Source organism: Myotis myotis, unplaced genomic scaffold (assembly GCF_014108235.1).
Source record: "Myotis myotis isolate mMyoMyo1 unplaced genomic scaffold, mMyoMyo1.p scaffold_m19_p_1, whole genome shotgun sequence".
Classification (NCBI taxonomy): domain Eukaryota; kingdom Metazoa; phylum Chordata; class Mammalia; order Chiroptera; family Vespertilionidae; genus Myotis; species Myotis myotis.
In genome coordinates, this window is record NW_023416313.1 from 91,932,818 (window position 1) to 91,958,338 (window position 25,521).

Consider the following 25,521-nt stretch of genomic DNA (forward strand, 5'->3'; position numbering starts at 1 on the left):
CTCGAGTCAAAAAGTTTGCCCACCCCTGTTAGCCCCTGGTTAGGTAAAGTGGATCCAAAGATGAACAAGTAGTCCAAGTCCACTGGAAATTGAGATATACAAGAGCAGCTGTGACACAATATGATAATTGCCTTACAGAGTGTGGATTCGCACAAAGGACTTCCCAGTCACAAAGGGGAGCTGGGAAAGTTTCAAAGGAGAGAAATCATTTGAATTGGGCTTTGCAACTAAGTAAGACAAAACCAAAATAGTCTTGAGGGAAGAACATTCGAGGCAGAGGGAATGACATACAAAAGCACAGAGGAGCGGAAAGCAAGTTACATACAGAGAAAGACACATCTCCCATGTGGTCGGAGCATGTGGCGAGGAGGGAGAAGGGGCGCTGGCTTCAGGAAGAGAGGGCATGGCAGGAGGTGGGCTATAGGGCAGACTGGGGTAGGGTGCAGGGTGCAGGTGGTGGGATGTTGGGGGGATGGAGAGAGAGAGGATGTTTCCTGTCCCGGCTCCTTGTTTCGTGTCATTTTCCTGCAGCCCAGGTGCGGGGCTCTCTTTTGCCACGATGTGAGGAACTGCCTGTCTTCTCTGTCCAGGCCAGAGAGTGGCCTGATGAAGGTGAGTCACTAACATATTCCTTCATGCACAAGTGTCAACAATTAGTAATGGATGAGGCCAGGCCCGCTGGGTCACCAGCTACCAGAAAGCCAGTTCCAGAGGTGCCATCACTGCCCGACCTTGCTTGCCGACAGGTTCCTGCCTCAGAAACAGGACAACACACTCAGAAGGGACACACCAAGAGGAAAAACAGAAGGAAAAAAACTGCAACAGGCTGGCCCAAGACTTTCCAGACAGGGAGTGGCTGTGTGAACATTCCAGAGCAGTCTATTAAAAAAAACACAACAGGCTTAGTTACTTTTTCTGTCCCTTCATGAAAGAACCTCTGTGGGAATGTGAGGAAAGAGCAAAAAGGCCCATTTGCTCAAGAGGAGACTGATTAGATTTGCAGGAATAGGCTCATTTGTAAGCAGTGAAGGAATTTCTCAAAATGGCATCATTTGTGAGGTTCTTTGGGTACAAGAACACATCAAACATGAGACCACTGAGCTGTTGGAAATGCAGAGATTCTGTCCTTTGAGCATGTAAAAATGACTTACAAACAGCAGATAAGGGTGGTAGTTATTATGTTAACCAGTGGTAGTTATTGTTATTCTGCTGTGCAAATATCCCCCTAGAGCAGTGGTTCCCAACCTTTTTTGGGCCATGCCCCACCTAAGCATCTTTAAAATCCTGATGCCTCCCCACCCCCCATGACATGTAATACTTATTATTCAAAAAGTGAACTCCTATTCACATGGAAGAAGCCTAAAAGGCCATTATGTCTAAACAAGCTTCCAGAGAACATGGCATCCATGAAAGAGAAAAATAAAAGAACGAAAGGACAAGTTGAAGTACTGAGGAAGAAATCACTAAGGAATTGTTTTTAAAAAAATAATTCTATGAAGTGTTATGAAAAAATAGCAAATAAAGTTTCAAAACATATAATAGAGAACTGAAATGCATAAATATGTCACAATATATATTTTTATATACTGTATATGAGGCCCCTAGAATCTTAAGAAATGCAAAAAAATTCACTGTTAATAACTCATTCTCGAATTGCCCCCCTTAATAATCAAATTGCCCCTCTGTGGGAACCACATGCCCCGTGTTGGGAACCACTGCCCTAGAGAGTTGACAGATCTCTTGGTATTTTGCACATTTGCAGTCTTTTACTCAGCAAATACTTACGGAGTGGTTACCATGTGACAGGCACTATTCTAGATATTGGGAACATAGCAGTGAACAGCTGGTTTATAATCCAGGGGTGTGAATTCATCTAACCACACCTTATACTAACTTTCTCATCCTGCAGAGATAAGAAGGGAGGGGGGGAAGAGTGTGCAGACAGCGTATTGCAGTCAGAAGTCACTGGCTCCCTGGATGACAGGTGAAGGGAAGGCTGCAGGTAGGAAAGAGAATAGAGTTGGAGAATCTGAAGAGATACTTGTTGTTATGACCGTTTTGTTTGAGACTCATCTAATCCAAATCCAGGACTTGGAAAAGGACCCAGCTGCTCAGGTCCTCCTGACCCGAAGGAAAGTTCACCCCCAGCTTGCAGATCACCAAAGCTTTTTCCTTTCCTCTGTGCATTGGAAATGTGGGAGGGAGCATGAGACTTGGCCTGACAGTGAGCAACAGAAGGGGGAACAGAATGCTAATTCCTGGGAGGATTTAGCGTTGCTCTCTGCTGCCTTCTTCCTTCTCCTTCCAGAGCTCAGGTATGGAGAAAACAAAAAGGGACAGAATCCCTGCCCCCAAAAGGGAAGGCGGCTGCAGGAGAGGAGCAGGCTGAGGAAGCCTGACATGGCTCTTGGTGCTGACCCAGGAATAAGGTTGATTTTCCTCACCTGAATGTGTCTGGCAGCTGTCCACCACACATCTGCAAACAAGAGCTGATCTCAGACTCAGGGCCTTGCTGCACAATCTGGCATCTGTGAGCTTCCCATGGTGCTTGGTTGTCATGTGGCATGAAGACAGAGCAGGTGGCTGGGTGGGTCCCCAGGTGATACTGATATTCTTGAGCTCAAAGATTTTGCATCTAAGCAGCCAGCCTATCAGGGGACATGAGAGACTTTCCTGTCTCATTGAAAGAAACATGAAAGTTTGGCATCGTCGCACTGCATCCTTTGCAATGCTGTCTTCTCTGCCAACTACCTTCCATCAGTTCGAGTTCAACCTCCAGTCAAGCTGTTTGAAAATTTGGGAAAAAAAATTGTCACAAAATTTGGAAAAATTCCTTCTGAGAAAATGGCATCATATTTTTGATGTGGTGAGTACAAGGGGAGGAGGGCAATGGGGTTTTCAATTCATTCAGTTCTTTCAAGTGTTATTTTTCTCATTACTCGACTTTACTTGATGAGGATGAGCACTGTGTTTCTGCTGATGATCTATTTTTAGAAATTGGACAGCCTCGACCAATTCCTGGGTGGGGTATACTGGGCTCCTGATGGAGTGTGTGTTGAGAATGGAGACCAGCATTCCTCACCTGGAGCTTTGTCCAGCCCAAATTACCCAGGAGACTGGCACCCAGTCTGTATACACCATATCCTTTTAACATTTTTTATTGATTTTTTAGAGAGAGAGGAAGGGAGAGGGATATAGAGATAGAAACATCTATAAGAGAGAAATATCATGGATTGGCTCCTCCTGCATGCCTTCCCCCACTCCCCACACTGGGGATTGAGCCCAAAACCCGGGCATGTGCCCTGACAGGGAATTGAACTGGTGACCTCTTGGTTCCTCAATGCTCAACTGCTGACCCACACTGGCCGGGCTGCACCATACATTTTAAAAATATATATTTTTATTGATTTCAGAGAGGAAGGGAGAGGGAGAGAGAGACAGACACATCAATGATGGCAGAATCATTGATCGACTGCCTCCTGCACGACCCACACTGGGAACCGAGCTCATAACCCCGGCATGTGCCCTGACCAGGAATTGAACCATGCCCTGCTGGTTCAAAGGTCAATGTTCAACCACTGAGCCACACCGGCTGGGCTACACCACAGACTCTGAGTCACCTTAGGTTCTCTTCTTGGTAACACTTTGGATTAAACGCAACAGAATCCTAGACTTTGGCTTCTCCTTGTAGACAAATTGGCTTTGCAGGCTTCCCAGGCTACCCACCTTCAGGAGGCAGAGAGGCCCCAGCAGATAAAAGGTTGTGTATATTAAAGACCCACTCACCTCGGACAACCAGATATTGGTAACAGGGTTTTATCTATTTCAGCCCAGTGAAACTCACCCAAGGCTGCCTGAGACAAAAGGGTGAAACAGGCTAATTCATCCAGGCTTTTTCCATCTCTCCTGTGTCAACATTAGCTAGCATATCCTTCCATTCCCACTGAAATATAGCTTCATGCAGTCAGTGTTCACTGACATTTATTTTGCCAAGTGGTATGTGCGGTCTAGGCATCGGAGATGCGGCTGTGAACGAAATAGACAAAGCTCCTTACGAGGGAGGGGTTGAAAGCTGGCACATCCTCAATATAAATATCTCTTTATACTTGTACAGGTCTGCTGTAAAGAGTATAAACCTACACTGAGAAAATCAGGACAAAATGAACATCACACAACTGGCTTCACACTGGAACTCTTTCTATGTGTGGCTTCCTCTTCTCATTGAACTGGGAACTCCTGGGGTCTAAGGCAGGTCAGGTGTCATTTCTGTTTAGCTAACTGCGCCTAAGTGACAGAGTGCTTCACAAATGCATTCCTCCTTGCATAGCACAGGTTTGATTCAAATCCTGACTGTTCCTTACTAACAAGGTGAACTCGGGCTAGCTGATTAACTGCCCTGAGCCTCAGTTACCTCATTTCTAAAATGGAGATAATATTTATCTTGAAGGAGTCTAAAGATAGTGCCAGGAATATGGTAATTACCCTGTATGACTCGTATGATGATGACGATGATGATGATGATGACATATCCTCGTCAACTTCTATGTATAAACTATATAATACAACTAACACCAACAGAAAGCAACTATGCCATAAGAATTTCTAGAGTTGTCCTCCACCTGACATGCTGGAGTTGCGTCAGTTGAAGTTCTCTAATGGAACAGTAGAAGATTGATAGCACTGCAGGAATAGATGAATCACAATGTTTTGAGACATCTTTAATGAAAGCAAAAAGAAAAACAGCTGCAAAGGTGCATAAAAATCTTTGCTGTGTCCTTATATCAGCCACTCAAAAAAGAATATTAATGAATTTTAAAATACAAATTTTTTATCATCAGTATTTTTGTAGACTCTTCTGACAAAGTTATTTCAACTTAGACCAAATCTAGAATCATCTTAATGAAAGTCTCTTTTTTGCCAATTTATTTGCTCCCTGGAGTTCATTTCTGTGGAGAGAGATTCTACTATATAAGAACAATTTCTGCACATTTTGTAAATGTAGACCTTTCTGGCAGCATCTGGTTAAAGCTATGCCTAGACCCAGAATACAGGCCTCAGCTAAGAAGGGAGGGGGTCATGGCAGTAAAGGCTAAGACCCAGGATCATTTTTTAAATTAAAGTATAGCTGACATACAGTATTATATTAATTTTGGGTGTACAACATAGTGATTTGACATTTATATACCTTATCATGTGATCACCATGATAAGTCTAATAACCGTACAAAGTGATTATGATATTGTTAACTGTATTCCCTCTGTTATACATTACATTCTTGTGACTTATTTCATTTATAACTGGAAGTTTGTACCTCTTATTCCCCTTCACCCATTTTGCCCCATCCTCCCTCCCCTTTGGTAACCAACAGTTTGTTCTCTGTATCTATGAGTCTATTTTGCTTTGTTTGTCATTTGCTTTGCTTTTTGAGAGTCCACATGTAAGTGTAATCATACGGTATTGGTTTTTCTCATCTTATCTTACTTAGCATAGTACCCTCTAGGTCAGTGATGGCGAACCTATGACACGCGTGTCAGAGGTGACACACGAACTCATTTTTTTGGTTGATTTTTCTTTGTTAAATGGCATTTAAATATACAAAATAAATATCAAAAATATAAGTCTTTGTTTTACTATGGTTGCAAATATCAAAAAATTTCGATATGTGACACGGCACCAGAGTTAAGTTAGGGTTTTTCAAAATGCTGACACGCCGAGCTCAAAAGGTTCAATATCACTGCTCTAGGTCAAGACTTTTTTATTTTATTTTTATTTTTGAGTTGTAACATCTAAGGTAAATCACACTATCCCTTCTTCCTACTGAACTTTTGCACATATGCAACCTCTATTTAAAATAAACATGAAAGGTGGCATTTTAATTGACAAGAAGTGACAGAGGGAAAGGAGAAGGAATCACTGGCATTGATTCTTGGGGAATTTAATGAGGGAAAATGGTGGTGACTTGGACTTGAAAGTCCCACAAATGTGTTCCAGTTCTTCATTTGGTAGCCAACAGATGTTGAGATATTAACTCATCTCTCAGAACTTCTGTTCTTCATCTCTAGAACTGAGGTAAAAATAAATTACCCAAAAATATCACCTGACTCACAGAGATACTCAGGAATTAATATGGGAAACAAAGCATCTTATAAATGAAAAAGCACCATTCAATTTAAAGTAATTCTTTTGAACCCAATTGATTTTTCAAAGTATGTATTAAGAGGAGCCAAGTAGATTAAAATACTAACAATGGATAATATTTCATGATGTTGTATTTGGGGCAATACTTTTGTTTGTATTTTTATTTATACTTTGCTATATTGCCAGCCTTTCTACAATGAACATGCATTACATTCGCAATCAGAGAAATTTATATTGAGTAGTTAATATAAGTGTTGCTTAGTGATACACACCATGTAGTGAAAGCATAAAGGAATGAAGAAGGACCATACATAGTGATGCCAGGGTACGGCTACCACTGGGAATAAGAAATGAGATGGAATGAAGAAGAATGCATGGGGATACTAACTATATCAGTAAAAGTTAATGTCTTAACTTGAGTGGTAGGTACAAGAGTGTTTTTAATGATGATATACTAGAGGCCCAGTGCACGAAATTTGTGCACAGGGGGCGGGGAGGAGGTCCCTCAGCCTGACCTGCACCCTTTCCAATTCAGGAGCCCCCAGGGGATGTCCTACTGATGGCTTAGGCCTGCTCCCCATGGTTCTCTGCTATCTGCGGGGCCCACTTGACAACTCCTGGGTCGCCGCTGGCAATGGCCAAGCGGGCCCTGCTGTGCACTGTCTGTGGGGCCTGCTTGGCCACTCCCAGGTCGCTGCAGTGACAGCCAAACAGGCTCTGCTCTCAGTGGCTGCCCCCCAGGACTGGAGGACTCCAGCAGGGCTGAGAAGACTGGGTGCCGCCACCTTGTGGCTATGGCACCGCCATCTTTGTGTCAGAGTGATGGTTAATTTGCATATTACTCTTTTATTAAATAGGATGCTTTTGTGTGTGTGTTAATCTATATATATAAAACCCTAATATGCAAATAGACTGAACGGCCGAAAAACCGGTCACTATGATGTGCACTGACCACCAGGGGGTGCACGCAGAACATGGCGGGCATCGGCAGCAGGCGGCAGAGTGCGGAACATGGTGGGCATTGGCCGCGGAGGGATGGTGGAGCAGGTGAGTGGGGGCGCCAGACCAAGGCGGGGCACTGTTCGCTATCATCAGGGTGAGCCTCTGGTGGTTACTGAAAATTCTTTGCTCCCGCACACCACAGTCCTGCCAGGCACTCACACCTGCTGCTGGCCCTGATTGCTCAGTGCCATCAGTGGGTGCAAGCGGCGGCTGCCAGGCCCGATCGCCCTTGAGGGCTTCTCCACCTTACCCTGATCCTGAGGGGTGATCAGGGGAGCAGCCGCTACTCGCACCCACTGACAGTGCCAGCCCCACTTGCACCTGCTGCTGGCGCCGGCCCCAATTGCTCCCTGCCGTCAGTGGGTGCCAGCGGGGCCGGCACCATCAGCATGTGGGAGCGGCGGTGGCGGGGGCAGGGCTACTGGCAGACAGGGGACCGGGGGCCACAGTGGGAGGGGCCGGTGGGGGCCAGGAGGATGGGCCAAGACCAACCCCTGTACCTACCACAGCCTCACAGCCCACAGGCCCTTTCAAGGTGCACGAATTCATGCACTGGGCCCCTACTTTCATTATAATTTTAAAACAAAATATCAGTTCTGGGTACAAAGGTTTATGTGCAAGGATGCTCCTTGCAGAATTATTTGCAATAATCAAAATATTTTAGATAAAGTGTCTAACAATAGGAAATTGGTTAAATAAATTATGGTATAGTAAAAGAAAGCAAGATAATATTGTTAATATTACTACCCTTGTCCTATGAACCTTAAGTCACCTAGCTTCACAGAGCTGTCTGCTGAATCTACCTATTGTGGGTGGACGATGATAGAAAATTACTGCTGGATTGCAGTTTTGATTCCTCCCATTTTATTTTCTCCAGTACTTTATTAAGCCCATGATTGGTAAAAATGTATTTACTAAGTGAGCATTACTAATTATTTAAAAATGTTCAGCTAGCATTGTACACCTCTATATAACAAATAAGAATATTTAGTACTTGAACAAGAAGATACGACAAAGGAAACATCTGAAAGGCCCAAGCGAGTCCACCTACCATCGCAATCTGCAAACCTCAGCCTGTGGCATACTGGCCTCTACTTTGCAGATGAAAAGGGTTGATTTCAGTTGACTTTTTGTTTCTTTCCTCTTATTAAATTGTTAAACCAAGGGAACCATTTCTCACTTGTTCATTAGGCTCTCTGATGGATGTTATATAGCAATGGACCTCATCAAGGAGTTGATCATTCTTTCCATCCCCTTTTGCACAACCTACTCAAGAATTCTAAGGAATGCCCCCTAGCTGGTTTGGCTAAGTGGATAGAGCCTGTGGACTGAAGGATCTCAGGTTCAATTCTAGTCAAGGACATATGCCTGGGTTGCTGGCTCAATCCCCAGTGGGGGGTGTTCAGGAGGCAGCCAATTAATGATTCTCTCTCATCATTGATGTTTTGATCTCTCTTTCCCTCTCCCTTTCTCTCTGAAATATATATATATATATATATATTTTTTTTTTTTAAAGAATTCTAAGGAAGGTAGCTTTCAAATCAATGACAAAAGACAGTGGTTTTCTGCCCTGTTCTCAGTGATTAAACTGTGACTTTTCAGTTCAAAGTAATTTTTTTCCATTTTGAAAAATCAAAAATAATGTTATTTTAGAAATGTGTATATTGCTGATGCAGATATGGCTACAGCCGCTAGGTGTCATAAGAGTGAGTTATAGAATCCATTCAGTGGATCTGCGGGTTTTAAGTAGAAAGATGAGCTGGATTTGTCTCCAGCACCTTGACACCCCTGCTTCTGCCCTGCTTGCTTCAACAGCGTGGCAGTCTTTCTGAAACTTTTAGGAAAGGACCCAACAGGGCTTTGTGGGAATATAAACATACTTACTGCTTCTCCTAGGAGTATTTGCATTTCAAATTTTATGTGAAATTGTTGACATGTTTATTCTCTGTTAATAATCCAGGAGCCAAAGGAAGAGATAGATTTCAGAAGTTGGAAGAACTATAAAATATTTAAATCATTCATCCTTCAGGCAAGACTTGCAATTATATTTAACTTTATACTTTTGTTTATGTAGCCTTAGTATGGTGTTGTAGTGTAGAAGCTTATAAATTCAGTTTATAAATAAAATGCCCAGTTTTCAAAATCTGTATCTACAAGGTATATATAGGACTATATAAATCATAAAAGGTATGTACAAAATTTGAACTAAATTAGAAATAATTTTATTATATCACAATGATCATTTAATTTTAATAAGACAACCTTTATCATAAAATGCCCTTCAACCATCACACTATTGAAGTTCTTGGTTCAAGTCACCATTATTTTACTTAATAATGGCCCCAAAGTGCAAAAATAGTCATGCTGGCAATTTGGATATAACAAAGAGAAGCCATAAAACGCTTCCTTCCTTTATGTGAAAAGGTGAGTAAAGCCCTGGCTGGCCTGGCTCAGTGGATAGAGCATTGGCCCAGGGACTGAAGGGTCCTGGGTTTAGTTCCCGTCAAGGGCATGTATCTCAGTTGCAGGCTGGATCCTCGGCCCTGGTCAGGGCATGTGCAGGAGGCAACCAATGTGTGTCTATCTCACTTGGCTGTTTCTCTCTCTCTGTCTCTCCCACTCCCTTCCATTCTCTCTAAAAATCAATGAAAAAATATCCTCGGGTGAGGATTAACAGAACAAAACAAAACAAAACAAAAAACAGTACCTAGTAAATAACAAATAAATCTCTTTGAAAAAAGAAAGAAAAGGTGAGTATAGTACACTAAGATATTTTGAGACAGAGACAGACTACATTCTAATTACTTTTTCATATTTTTATAATTGTTCTATTTTATTATTAGTTATTGTTGATTTCTTACTGCCTAATTTATAAGTTAAACTTTGTCATAAGTATGTATGTATAGGAAAAAACATAGTACACATAGAGTTCAGTACAATCTGCGATTTCAGGCATCTGCTGGGGGTCTTGGATTGGGGGACTGCTGTCCATAATATGGTTCTCATAATGACACAGCTCTCTCCAAAATACTCTTACTCTTTCCTATTTTCATGATGTAACTAATGGGAAAAATAATTTCTGGACATCTTGTGTCAGATCAACATTTTTTACCTTCCATAATTTTTTTATTTACAGACTTTTACCTAGATTTTCAAACTCTGTTCATTTATTAACTGCTGAGATTATGTGCATTTTGTTTACCACAGTTTTTCCAGTGCCTAGCAAAGTGCATAGCCCATTGTGGATAATCAATAACTATCTTCTGAGAATACACCTAAAGAAAAAAACAGCAGCTAACATGTATTGAGCACCTACTCTGTGTAGGGCATTCTTCTAAGCAATTTATGGTTAATCCTCCCAACAACCTTATGAGGAACAATACTCTATCATTCTCACTTCACAGGTGGAACATACAAAGGTTCAATAACTTGCCCAGGTTTTTATGAGTTAGGATCCAACTTTGGCTAGCAAATGGTGGAGTTGGGATTTAAATATAATTACTGTAACTCCAAGCCAGCCTTCTCTTTCGCCCCCTACTTTACTGAGATAGTATTAACACATAATATGTATGTTTTCCATGTACACTATAACAATGTGATTTATGTACATATTACAAAATGATTACCACAAGTTTAGTTAGCACATCTATCACCCCAGGAAGCCAGACTTCTTAATGACCTCTTAGAAAACACTGAGTGCCTTCTCACTCCTCCTCCCTTCCTATTTCCATTTCCATCTCCTCCCTTTCTCCTATGACCCTGGACATTTCCAAGTGGGTCTGTATCTTCACGATAAAAAATTTATGTTTAACCCTTACTCAAGTCACTGGTGCCAGCAAGACCATAAGAGGTCCTACAGCTGAGAACAACTTTGTCAGAATCCCTTGCCTCTCCTGGGTTCCCACCATGCCCTGCCTGGCCTGCTCCCAGCTATAAAGGCAGGGCTGAGAAGAGTGATCTCAGACCTTGGCTCATGGGTCTGCTTTGGTTTTGCTGCTGCTTTGGGCCTTTGCCTGGGCAGGACTCTGCTTCTCCTCAGCATCTCCTGCCTCCTGTGAGCCCCCTGCCTAGGGCCTTGCTTAGTTTTCCTTCTGCTTGATTGTTCTTCCTCATGTAGACCCTGGCCTGGTCACCTGTTGCATGTCCCTTCATGCGTTGAAATGCTCAGATTCAGAATTTGGCCTTGCTTCCTATAGCTAAGACTGTGTGCCCTTCTTATGTTTGTGGACATCCTGGCCTTGAGCCCATATGTCCTCTCCAGGCCATGTGGAGAAGTTAGATTCCCAGTTCTTATCAGTTAACATAGTACCTCTTGGGCTGTCCCTGAGTGGAATTTCTCGTTTTTCCACTTATATTCCCTTAACTCATTCCTTTATTCCACTTCTTGCTAATATTTCTTGGCTCATTTCCACCCTATGACCTCTGGTTTTATGAGAGAACCAGATGCAGATGTGGAGAATATTCCTAATTTTTTTTCCACAGACCCTCTGCGGAGTTGCTGTGGTGAAGCCATTTGTATTAACAATATGACACCACTTTTCCGTGGTGTAGACATAGGGATAAAAAGGACACAGGATGCCCGGACAGCGTGGCTCAGTGGTCAAGAGTTGACCTATGAACCAGGATGTCACAGTTCGATGTCCAGTCAGAGTACATGCCCGGGTTGTGGGCTTGATCCCCCACGTGGGGCGATTCCCAGTGTGGGGCACACAGGAGGCAGCTGATCAATGAGTCTCTCTCATCATTGATGTTTCTCTCTCTCTCCCTCTCCCTTCCCTCTGAAATCAATAAAAGTGTATTTAAAAAAAAAAAAAAGGACACAGAGTGTTGACCTTGAAGAATGTTTCAAAAACTGTATGCAAGGGACCACAGAGATAAAAGACAGAAACAACAACAAAAATATGTGATTAGGTGAATATTCTGAGGGAACTAGAATCAATTAAAATAAGATATAATTGCCTCCATTGGCTACGCTTTCCTTGTGTACTATGTGTGTATGTCAGGGAAACCGCTGGGACCATCTGTTAAATGTTTATTTCCATCGTTACTTCTGAGGTGCCAAAAAAAGCCTGTAATGGGAAGAAAGAGGAAAATAGCCTTTAACATGGTTGGAGACTGATCAAGAAAAGGAAAAGCCAGATGCCAAATTCAGGCTCAAATTCTGTCTTCCTTTTTATAATCAGAAAGTTCTAGAATAACCAAGTCTATCTTTTCAAGGATCTCGGCTTTTTTCGCATTATTAATAATACACCTTTATGGCAGAGGGAATAAAAATTTGGGATGGAGACATTTTGTCATTTGTTGATACTTTTTTGAAAGGACAAAGGAAATAGAGACAAGACAGGAAATTAACCACTCTACTTGTTAGCTCTTCTGGAAAAAAGTTTGACAAGAGTGAAGCCTTCAGCCAAAATAAGGTACAAGAGCTTGTCTGTACAATTTAATTATTCATGTTTCCCCTGCCCATTATTAGTCTAGATAATCAAATACTGAGTGACCCAGAAAGACTGAAAACAAAAAAGCATTTTCCCTTTGGCCTCACATGCTCCTGAAGTTTAATCTTGCTTGCTGACATCCAAGAATAACTTCATCATGGAAAAATAGAAGAAGAAAGTAATTAGCATCCCCGAACAAACCTTGAAAGTTTGTGTTTACAATGGATTAAATTTATAAGAGGAAAAATGGGGGTTTCTGTTCCCTAAACTATAAGAATTTGTGTAGACAATACCTAACTGTCAGCAGCTTCGAGACAATTACCCAAATCTTGTTGCCCAAAACTAATTTTATTTGGTAAAAAGCAAAGTGAGTCTTCTTGTTTGGCCCAAACCTCAAATTAGCCTACAAATAACAAATTCTCACTTTTTCTCCACATAAATAAAAAAAATCACCTACTTAAACACTGAATTTTCGGAGATTGAAACTAACATATAAGGACTGAATTTCAAGTATAGTAACCATTTAACAAAGATCGTTAGGTACTTCAGTAAGTAAACTCTTTGGCTAGACTGCAACAGAGAAAAATTAGGTGAAAAGTCAACTTGTTTAAAGGAATTTACAGTGAGATTTCAGTATTTTATGGAATAAATTATCTTAGGCTCATCCTAGGGAAGGGCCATGTTTTTGGTGACAGTAAAGAATTGTGGTGCTTACTATGTACTAGCCATGATTGATCCTCACATCCCAACAAGGCAGGTATTTTTATCCCTATGTGTTATCTCTGTTTTTTCAGAGTAAATTTTTTTGAAACATTTCAGAGTAAATCACAGATATGATGCCTCTTTCTTCTAAAAAAATCAGTGTGGATTTTTCTATTATCAACTATTTTTCTTATATAAACACAGCACAATGATCAACCTCAGAAAATTAACCTTGACATAATATTCTTATCTAATGTATAGACAATCAAATTTTGTCAGTCAGCCCACTAATGTTTTGTCTTGTTTTGTTTTATCAAAAGAAAAATATTATCTGGTTCAGGATCCAATCTATGATTACAGGCTGCATTCAGTTGTCACATCTTTTTAGTGTCCTTTAATGCCGGGAGCCGGTCCATGCTTGCTGTTTCAAGGGACCTGGCATATATGGCATACTGTTCTTAAAATGTTTGCTCACCTTCTTGGCACTATGTGTTTTAACCAAGGTCTCTGAGAAAGGTTGTTTCCCCAGGTAGGGATTTTCCCCTGAAGTTAGGGAGGGAATAAAACCTCTTAACTAAGTGCCAGGCGGGTAATTAATCACTTTAACTATGAACAATCGTGCTTAAGCTACATAATCTTTACTCCCTGGAATGAAGATAAGAAACGCCCTAACCTTTGTAATAGAGATTGATAGGATTGAATCAACTGGTATAAATACAGATGTAACAAGACAGCAAGACTCAGAACTTAGAATACAGAGCTTAGAACACAGAACTTAGAAGACAGAACCTACACACAGAACTTAGAAGACAGAACCCACACAGAACCTACAGACAGAAGAACTTTGCTGGAGAGAACATGGCAAAAGATCCTGGACTGAACCTGACTACAGAAATTGACAAAAGAACCTGACTAGAACCTGGTGACTGAACCTGGCTGGAGAACCTGGACAGAACCTGGCTGGAGAACCTAGCGAGGGAACATGGCTACAGAACCTGGCTGGAGAACCTGGAGAACCTAGCAAGAGAACATGGACACAGAACCTAGCTGGAGATCCTAAGCAGAACCTCTCTGGAGATCCAGACCAGAACTTGGCTGGAGATCCTGGCTGGAGATCCTGGCTAGGCTGCTGATCAACTGAACGCTGTCTCCGTGTCCTTCCTTCTTTGCCGACTCCGTCCACACCTTTGGGGACCCCTGTACCTGCTGGGGTTGGACCCCGGCACTTTAACTTGGAACAATTCCACAGTCTTCTGTGTCTTTCATGATATTATCATTTTTGAATAGCATCATATAAAATGTTCGTCAAAAAAATGGGAAATCTCAGCAGATAAATAAAAACAACAAAAAGAAGCAAAGAGAAGATTTAGAATTGAAAAATACAATAACTGATATAAGAAAATCACTGGATGAGCTCATAAGAAAAATGGTGGCACATTGTTATTTAAATAACTCATACTGTTTTTGACAACTACGGAATCTTTCTCATCTCGATTTCTTAGCAAGCAATGTAAGTTCAGGTCATTCCACATAGTAGATATTATTAGAAACAGATACCATTCATTAACTACAAAAACAAAAATCATATAGTTTGAAACGAAGTGTGCATTTAAAATTATATTCTCCCAATTCCATTCCAGTGTCAATAACTGGCATTCATTTTATAAATCAACTTAATATAAGGATTCTTCTTGAATATATTAAAATCATTCTCCAAAAAGGAAACTACTACTAGAGACCACTATTCTTTTAAAATATTTTCTCTCAAAATTTAAGACAGTAAAAGTAACAGCACCTATAAGTATAATGTAATGTATTCTTTTGAAAGTTACTCAAACACATTATTTTATTTGATCCTAATAACAGGAATATATCCATTTTACAGATTTAAAAACAAGAGGCCTGTATAGATGAGAAAGGTGCTCACTGTCCCTGTAGTAACAGTATATTTACATTGTAAACCCAAGTTCCCTAAGATTTAAGCAAATGTCTAATTCCTGATTCATGTATTATTATAAATGGACATCACAACAGGTAGGCCCAATCAGCATGATAACACAGGGGAGTAGGGACAAAATACTGTTCTATGTCGATTGAAGCATATATTTCATGGGAATCTTTCAGACAACTACCAGACTTCTTTCATTTTTCCTGATAACCAAAGATGTAAAACAACATCTTTTTTTTTTTAAGGGAAACCATCATTTCCTATGATACCTTGCTCTATAAAATAATTGAAGTATATATTGAACAAAAATAGAATCTATAATATAGACTTCTAGTCAAGATAGGTACTCTAGGTAAATATAGTACTCAAATCCTCCCACAATCATATCAAAATTACAGCTAAACTACAGAACAACCATCATTCACAATGGCCTAAAATCTAGCTGAACAGAAGTCCTACAACTAAGAATATAAAAAAGAAGTAAAATCAAGAATGGCAGAAGGGGTGGAGACATGAATGAACCTGTCCCACATTCACGTGTGTTGGATAAAAGCCAGGAGGAATATCTTAGATGCAGAATTCCCCCCTGAGGAGCAGGGATCACAGCCCCACACCAGACCCCTAGCCCAGGGTTCCAGTGCCAGGAAGAGAAGTACCTCATAACTTCTGGCTGTGAAAACCAGCAGGGATTATGGCTCAGTGAGATATGGCTGCTGGAATCCCAGGCAGTTCCTCTTAAAGGGCCCATGCACAGACTTACTCCCTCTGAGCTCCAGCACTGGGGCAGTGGTTCTCAACCTGTGGGTTGTGACCCCTTTGGCGGTCGAACGACCCTTTCACAGGGGTCACCTAAGACCATCCTGCATATCAGATATTTACATTATGATTCATAACAGTGGCAAAATTACAGTTATGAAGTAGCAATGAAAATAATTTTATGGTTGGGGGTCACAACATGAGGAACTGTTTTAAAGGGCCAGAAAGTTGAGAACCACTGACTGGGACAAAAGCTTGAAAGGAACTAGGGACATATGAGAATAAATTGAATTATCTGGCATCAGGGAAAGAGTTGGGATGGCAGCTTTCTGCCAGGAAAAAGAGTGCTGGCAGAGGCCATTGTTCCTTTTCTGTAACCCTCACCCCATCCCCCAGAGCTAGCAAGCAGGTGCCATATCTGAGTCTCCATCAACCTGGCCCATACTGTTTGTCCCTCACTGGTGATTCCCTGAGACCCCCACCCCAACCCAATTTGCAGGCCCACCCAAGCTGTTTCCATATGAATGGCTTGTCTTGGCTCATGCTTCAGACTTTCTTAACCCTTTGAGTGCCAACCAATATCCTAGGAACTATGCTAAAATTGCCAAGGCATTTTTGCTGATTTTACAGCAGTTTAGGAAAAAAAAATTATGAATTGCAAGTAAATGAAGTTACATATTCAAAAACTTAAGGAAACCTTTACTACATTTGTTTTCATCTTTGACATATATTGTTTGCTGATTGTATTATAAAATACTAGTAGAAAAAAAATTGCCAATAGTGCTCCCGGCACTTTTGGCAAAAGACAGGAGGAGCGCAATCGTGCTCCCCAGCACTCAAAGGGTTATAATCTCTTAAACAAGAAGCATCTGGACTCTCATTAAGAGTCCCCAGCCCTGGCACTAGCAGCAGCTGGTCTTCGTTCAAAACTTGGCCTCACCTCGGCACCTACAAACCCAACACAAGAAGCAGCCATCTACAGATCACTTTGTAGCTCATGCTGAGTGGCTGCAATGGCCCCAGGCAGAGCACAGGCAGTGGCTGATCTTAGCCTGTACCTCCTGGGAGGCCCCAGAGTCAGTGCACCTGGTGGATAGATTCAGACCATGTCAAAGCATCACCAATCCACCTCTTTAAACAACACACTCAAGGGGTGGACTCAATGGGCATCAGAGCCCAGATGAAGTAAGTTCACCACCACCAAACCAGTATTACATGAAATGTTAAAAGGTTTTGTGAGTGTGAGGATAAGAAAAAGGCCTCTTTTTTACTTGCTGTAGCCTTCCACAACTTATGAGAATCACCTGGTAATTAACCCCCAAGATTGTTAGCTCCTCGGATTCAAACAGCCCTCTGTTCAAACGCTGGCAAGACAAGATAAGCTACCTTCAAGGCTACATTCTTGCATACCCCTCCTCCCTGCCATTTTTATAACTCAGGGATAATTTGCACCAAGAAGTCTCTAGTTAAAAAGTTCCCTTCCTGTCTCCTCTTCAAACAAGCCACTTTGGAACTCTTAATAATTTTTACTCTAAACATGTTTTTCTGGCTTGGGAAAAACACTGATAAGACACCTCCTTAGGACATCTGCAGACTATCTTAGCCCCAAATCTCCCTCCCTTCCTTATCACCTAGCAACAGCAGCTATTACCCTTTAAAAGAGCAGGCCACCATTTATTACCTGCCCTTGTATTGATTAGCAATGCACCGGCCCTTTCCCTTCAGGAAAAGTAAAATAAACTTCCTCTCTGCATCTCTTCTTTTAGTTGTGAATTCTAACAGGTCTTCTTGAAGAAGAAGAAGAAGAAGAAGAAGAAGAAGAAGAAGAAGAAGAAGACCAAACATATGAACAATAAAATGCAAATAAACTCATATTATCAACAATTGAATCTAAAAAGCAAAATATACAAGGAGAACAGAAACAGACTCATAGATATAGAGAATATTTTGACAGTTGCCAGATAGGAGGGGGTTTAGGATATGGGTGAGAAAGGTACAAGAGTTAAGAACTACAAATTTGTTGGTGCAGAATAGTCATGGGAATGTAAAGTACAGCATAGAGAATATAATATAATATTCTTATAACTATACGTGTGTCAGATGGTATGATATTTACTGGGATAATCATTTAGTAAGGTATTTGATGTCTAATCACTGGGGTATACACCTGAAACTAATATAGTATTATATGTCAACTACAATAGAAAAATAAAAAATGCTTAAAAAAGAAATACTATAAATAATATTAAAAAATAAAAATAAATAAAATATCCTGTAATATTCTATACCTTAGAAAGTGACTGTTAAGTTAAAATGTCCCTACATAAGAAGGCTGTCCAATAAGCTTAATATTCAATAATTTATTGTGGGACCTAGTTTATTGCCAATGATCAGAATGAAGTATACCAAGAAGTCAATTAATTAAGAATTTATCTTTTAGACAACAAAATATTGATACCTTGGCAGGTATCAAATAATTTGAACTTCTAAGGAAATTTATAATTAAGTTTTAAAATGATAAACATTTGTAAGAAAGAAAGTCAGGATTTTAACCAGTTAACTATAGAAGATTATAAATAGCACATAAATACTATGAATAAACAGGTGGTTTCTCAGGGAACAATGAAACAAAGTAAATCCTGATTGCAATGTGGGAATGTTGACAAATAGAAGGGCAGGGTTGAGGAAATTATTTTTTGTAGGACATGATAAGGAAAGGCAGGAGGAAAGAAGAGAAAGACAAGAAATTAAGGAGGAAATAAAAAAGCATTTGTTTAGAGGTAAAAGTACTCAGAATCCCCAGATGCTTTCACATATAATTGAGTCATTTTACTTTCTCTTCTTTGAAGAGGGTTTAGAGACTATTTTAAGATGTGATGGCAAATTAAAGTGAAAATTATATGTCCAAAGAATTAGGCATACAAAACAATCACCATCTCCTCTCCATTTTATTTATCACCAATCTACACCTTCTTCTATATTCTTGATCTTTGTGAATGGTAAAACCACCCATCTAGTTTCTAACCCAGAATCCTTCTTCACACCCTTCTCATATAATCTGTCATCAAATCTTAAAAGCAATTTTCTAAATATGTCTTGAAACTGCCCACTCTTCTAGTTCCACACCCTCAGTCCATGCTGTGGCCTCCTAAAAGGTTTTGGCTCCAAGAGTCTAATGCAGGGGTGGGCAAACTTTTTGACTCGAGGGCCACAATGGGTTCTTAAACTGGACTCAGAAGAAGGAGCTGCGGCCGTGTTTCCCGACGTTGCCATGTTAACACTGCTGCTGGTGAAGGAGCGGAGGGGAGAGCAAGAGAACCCTCCGCTCTTTCGGCTCCGCGCGCCGGATAGAACAGCTGAACGGGCCGGATCCAGCCCGCGGGCTGTAGTTTGCCCACAGCTGGTCTAATGCCTCCACCCCCACCTACTTGCCACCATGATCTTTTTAAAGTAAAACATTGATCATGGCACTCTACTTAAAATCTCTCAGTGACACCTCATAGCTTTAGAAAAGTTTAGACTCATGGATCCTGCCTGGTTTTCTAGCTTCATCCTGACAACCCCATACCTACACATTTTGTTCCTGGCAAACTGAACAATACATACTGTACTCCATGCCATATTACTTCCTCTGCCAACCAACTTACCTATGTACTTATCACTTGTCTTTTCAACTTCGGTTCACATGCAATCATCTCCTCTAGAATGCCTTCTTTAATCCCTCAGCCTGATTTCCATATCTATCTTTTTGGCTCCCATCTTATAGCTTCAGGTCTAAAACATAATCCTGGCCCAGCCCAGGAGGCCATGGTTCAATTCCTGGTCGGGGCATCTGCCCAGGTTGTGGGCTTGATCCCCAGTGTGGGGCGCACAGGAGGCAGCCAATCAATGATTCTCTCTCATCATTGATATCTCTCTCTCTCTCTCTCTCTCTCTCTCTCTCTCTCTCTCTCTCTCTCTCTCCAATAAAAATAAAATAAATTTTTAAAAAAACCACACAATCCTGGTGGATTAGGGGAGAGCCACCCAGGCAATTGTCCTGGAGACCAATCTTTAAGAAAGCATGTCATTAGGAACATTGCAAAGAGGAAAAAAATGTGTTTATCAGTACTATATGTGTTTAGAAGGACTGCTTTGACAAGCTTCTAGAAATCAGGAATATGCTTGAATAGTAATAAATGATTTCTAAACCGCCTTGGAAAGAGGGTGTTTGGGTAGCTTCTGTGTCTTTGTTTTGCTGGTTAGGGTTTGCAAGTTCATAGTCAGAGCTGAGCTGATTAGGACAACACAGGAGAGGGTATCGTTTGCCCTCAGAGGTCCCTCTCCATTGCTTCCCCTCACTGTGCTAATGGTGTGGTGATCTTTGCAAAACTGTGGTCTCCCCTCTCCCCCAAAACAGAACAAATGCTTAAAGAACATCAGTTTGAAGTGGAACCAAATATCTAGTTATCTTTCTCGAAGGTACACCATGTTTCTGTCTGGTTCTGATTAGCATATTTATCACATAATCTGTAACAAGTCAAATTCCTTATCTAGATCCTCCATATGCTTCCCAAGGACCAAGACTGAGACCTTTTTAAAAAATTTGTTGTAACAAATCTGAAAAAGGGGCATGCTTAGTCAAAGTGTGTGATCTTGAAGTATAATGAACTGACACCCAAAGTTCAAGATTTAGCAATATTTATCTAGCACTGTCTAGAGACTAATGATTCAAGTCAAATAGATAAGAATATTCTGTTTACTAAAGAGGCATTCTTTATTGTGGAATAAGTACAGATAATTTTGAGTGAAAGAGTCTTTAAAACTACCCTTCTCTCTTTGGTTTCACTTCATGTTTACCAAGTAAACTATAGATTGCTCCTTTCTTAGATATTAAGGAATAAAGAGTCCTAGATGGAAAAGACAAAATCTGTAGTCACTGGAAAAATATATCAGCCATTGTAAGTCAATACATTTACATTCTAGTTTATATATTGCTCTGTTTACGTGTGATTAGCAGGAGATAGGATCTCTAAAACTGATCAATTATGTGTACATGAACAAAATTTAACATCTGGACCTCTCACTCTGGTGACTTCATTAAGGTACCATCACCCTTTCAGAGATCTTGGGAAAATAAAATAATACATATGTTATCATTTTCAAAATTATAAGGCTCATACAGATATTTTTATTCCTTTTTGACAAGAATGACCTGTATATTTCAAAGGATGTTTTAGCTTTGATTTTCTCTCTAAAATATCATTTTATTTTGGTACTACTTCTGGCCAGTAGAAAGTTCATGGTCTTGTCCTGATTTAAACTAATATTTTCCTTCTCTCTGCTGCCAGTAAAATATTATTATACTCAACTTTTCTCAAGAGAAATATGTTCTGTATTTCTTCACAGTAGCCTACAACACTGAAGGGGGAAAGGGGTACCTTTGACCTGATGAGTCTTTTTTCTGGAAAATATACAAAGTACTATTAAAAATGCTATTAAGGTCTTTCAGGATCAAGTAACATTACTTTAATAGAGGAGAACCCTACACAGATGTGCCATTACAAGAAATGATGTATTTTCTGAAAATGACCCATGTTGACTTGGCAGTTGTTTAAATATTACGTCAATCAATTATATTTAAAATCCCAAGCAGATTGGAAAGTTCAGAAAAAAGGTAATATCAAGAGCAAGTAAAATTATTTTCTGGAAACTTCTGCTATTTGACTTGAGCCTTGTAAAATTCAAAACAAATATAAATTATCTTAAATTTTGTTAAATGGCGATATTGAGTCATGCTCCTTGGCCCATGTTGGAATTCAAGAATTTTCAGATTTTAGAAAGGTAATATCATGTATTGCCATATATTTAGTGAAATAGCAGTAAATGGCTCTTTGAAAAAAAAGTTGTGTGTATACATAAGTTTATGAATTTTGCTGATTAAACAATGTATCACAAAATTATAAATAATAATAAAAATACAATACTTTCTTGTAATTTTATATAACCAATTGATTTTCACAGAATGCATTAATTTTGCCTCTTATATCTATAGCCAACTTATGGTTATGATTTATGAAGGAATGAATTTCAATCATGAATGTTGATTGATATTTTCCTTAACTTAATATTGTGTGTGGAGATAATTGTTCTTTTTCTAGCTTCTTTAACTGTTCATTTCTCTTCATATATATCCATTGATACATAAATATAGACATAAGTAGACATATAAACACATATTAAATATATTTCAGGCCTTACATTTCTAAGTTTTACTGTAGCTGCAAATTTTATGTTGTACTCTCTTATTGTTTAGTTTTTATTTGTCTCTCAAATAGGTTGGATCAAATTATTGATTTATAGAAAAAAATGGTATAGAGGCACTACTTTTGGACCCATTAAACCTCTCCAAATTCCCCAACCTATATTTACCTATTTCAACAATTTTGAAGCATAGCCAGCAAAATATTTACAAGTTTTACTTCAATTGAAAAGTAAGTTTGGGAAAACAGGCTTAAACAAAGTTGAACAAATTTCCTTAAAGCAGGATTAATATGCTAATATGCATTATAAATCTATAAAAAGGAGACATGGGAATATGACATTTTCTAAAACTATTTGACCACATTTTTTTTTTCTTGGCTAAAATACTTACGCTTTATGAAACAATTTTGAGCAGGGGTGGAGAATGTCCAACCTGAGGGCTATATAAGGACCAAAAAATCATTTGGTCTGGCCTTGCCAAGATATTAGGGTTGAGTTAATTAAATGTTTGGCCAAATATAGCAGGCTAATTTTTAAGTTGATAATTTTGTATGGCCCGCGAATAATGTTATAAATATCCAAATGGCCCTGGGAAGAAAAAGGTTCCCCACCCCTGATTTAGAGAGATATTAACTACTCTATAGCACTTGGTATCAATATCACAAATTCTACCTATAATCATCACTTAATACCATATTAGGCAAAGTTGTTCATTGCAAATAATAGTCACCGCTGAACGAGTTTAAGCTTAAAATAAATTTATTAAAAGATAATTAGACAAAAATTTTCCAAAAAAGCCAGAGAATCAACTTTAGAGACTAGCAGGAACAATACCCAGGTCACATCAGTGGGTTGCTTTTTGGCACCACTAAAATGGCAGTGTTTTTTTTTAAGTCACAAACTGACAAAACAGCAGATTAAAAAGACCACCAGCAGCAGTACAGTTTGAAACCCAGAAACCAAGTGAGTTACTGCTTACTACTTTAAGAGATTAGGGAACATCGAACATGTGTTTCAGGCTGACTAGCACATAAGGACCCCCAAACAGTTCAAAAGTTAGAAGCACCATTTATCTCTGAAACTGGGGGTAGGTGTGGGGGGGAAGTAATATGGAGCTAAAAACAAGATAATTCATTAAAAAATCTGTATAAAAAGCAATTTGGTCTTAAAAACTGTATTTCATATAGCAGGGTGATTGCTGATTAAGACTATAAATTTATTCTAGGGAGTCTTCAAATGCTGGCATACCAGGCCCAGGTGATGGCAGAAATACGATTCTAAAAATAGGGAGAGGTTCCTAAATAAAAAAAAAATCTACATTTTGAGCAATAACCCATAGCCTCTTTCTGATCTGATTACGTTATTCTTTTTTTTTTTTAATGGAGTTTTTTCTTTATTGAGAAACTTAAAGACTTGGATAAACAAAACCAATTTCTGGGGGAGCGGGGAAAATCAAAACCCACAACAGGAAAAAAAAAAAAAAGTTAACACTGTCTGAGCCATAGCAGAACCCAGAGAATATATTCTTTTAATTGAAAAATTCTAGGTGCTTCATAATTGAACTTTTGATACAAAATGACCTATTAAATTTGCAATTTGTGGTTCTTAGCGTTGAGATCCATAGGACAAGCAAGGAAGTCTTCAAACCTTGAGCTGAATTTCATGAGGGGTTATTTGGCTTTGAATCATTTTTCCCTTTCCTAAGAGGGAGCAGCAGCGAGACCCAAGAAGCTGCAGACAAGGCCATTGAGAAGATGAATGGCATGCTCCTCAATGACTGCAGAGTGTTTGTGGGCAGATTCAAGTCTCAAAAAGAGCGGGAAGCTGAGCTTGGGGCCAAAGCCAAGGAGTTCACTAATGTGTATATCAAAAACTTTGGGGAAGAGGTGCATGATGATGAGTCTGAAAGAGCTGTTCAGCCAGTTTGGTAAGATCTTAAGTGTCAAGGTGATGAGAGATCCCACTGGGAAATCCAAAGGCTTTGGCTTTGTGAGTTACGGAAAACACAAGGATGCCAATAAGGCTGTGGAAGAGATGAATGGAAAAGAAATCAGAGGGAAAGTCATTTTTGTAGGCTGTGCACAGAAGAAAGTGGAACGGCAGGCCGAGTTAAAACGGAAATTTGAACAGCTGAAGCAAGAGGGAATTAGTCGGTATCAGGGGGTGAATCTCTACATTAAGAACTTGGATGACACCATTGGTAATGAGAAGTTAAGGAAAGAGTTTTCTCCTTTCGGATCCATCACCAGGGCTAAGGTTATGCTGGAGGATGGGAGAAGCAAAGGGTTTGGCTTTGTCTGTTTCTCATCTCCTGAAGAGACCACCAAGGCAGTCACTGAGATGAATGGATGCACTGTGGGCTCCAAGCCACTGTATGTCACCCTGGCCCAGAGGAAGGAAGAGGGAAAGGCTCACCTGACCAACCAGTATATGCAGCGGGTGGCCGGAATGAGAGCACTCCCTGCCAATGTCATCTTAAGTCAGTTCCAGCCTGCAGCTGGTGGCTACTTTGTGCCAGTAGTTCCACAGGCTTAGGAAAGGCCTCCATATTACACACCTAAACAGTTAGCACAAATGAGACCTAATCCACGCTGGCAGCAAGGTGGGAGACCTCAAGGCTTCCAAGGAATGCCAAGTGCTATCCACCAGTCTGGGCCTCATCCAACTCTTTGCCATCTGGCTCCAACTGCTAATGCTCCGGCCTCTCGTGGCCTCCCTATTACTGCTCAGAGAGTCGGGTCTGAGTGCCCAGACCACTTGCCTATGGACTTTGGTGGGGCTGACGGACAGCTGCCAGTCTGGAGGTGTTCCCACAGCTGTGCAGAACTTAGCACCTGGCGCTGCTGTGGCTGCTGCTGCTCCTCGGGCTGTTGCACCTTACAAGTATGCCTCCAGTGTCCGCAGCCCTCACCCTGCCATACCACCTCTGCAGGCACCCCAGCCTGCTTTCCGTGTGCAGGGGCGGGAGCCCCTGCCTGCCTTCATGTTGGTCTCAGCACCCCTCCTCTTCCCTCTCCCCTCCCCCACACAGGAACAGAAGCAGATGCTGGGCGAACATTTGTTTTCTCTCATCCAAACCATGCATTCAAACCTGGCTGGCAAGATTACGGGAGTGCTTCTAGAGCACGGTATTCTTCCCTCCAGGATTCCTTTCCAGGAAATCTAATCAGGCCCAAAGAAAAGCCCTATAGATAGAGTTGAGAGTATCCACTAAAATGACCCAATCAGATTGTCTTATAGTGAAGTCCAATAATTGACAAGTTTCATCAAGGAAATAATTTTCAGTTTCTTACTACT

General features: G+C 40.4%; 1 pseudogene; it reads left to right on the forward strand.

Moving 5' to 3' along the window:
• Positions 1–4,471: 4,471 nt before the first annotated feature.
• Positions 4,472–25,390, forward strand: LOC118665961 (annotated as a pseudogene).
• Positions 25,391–25,521: the final 131 nt, after the last annotated feature.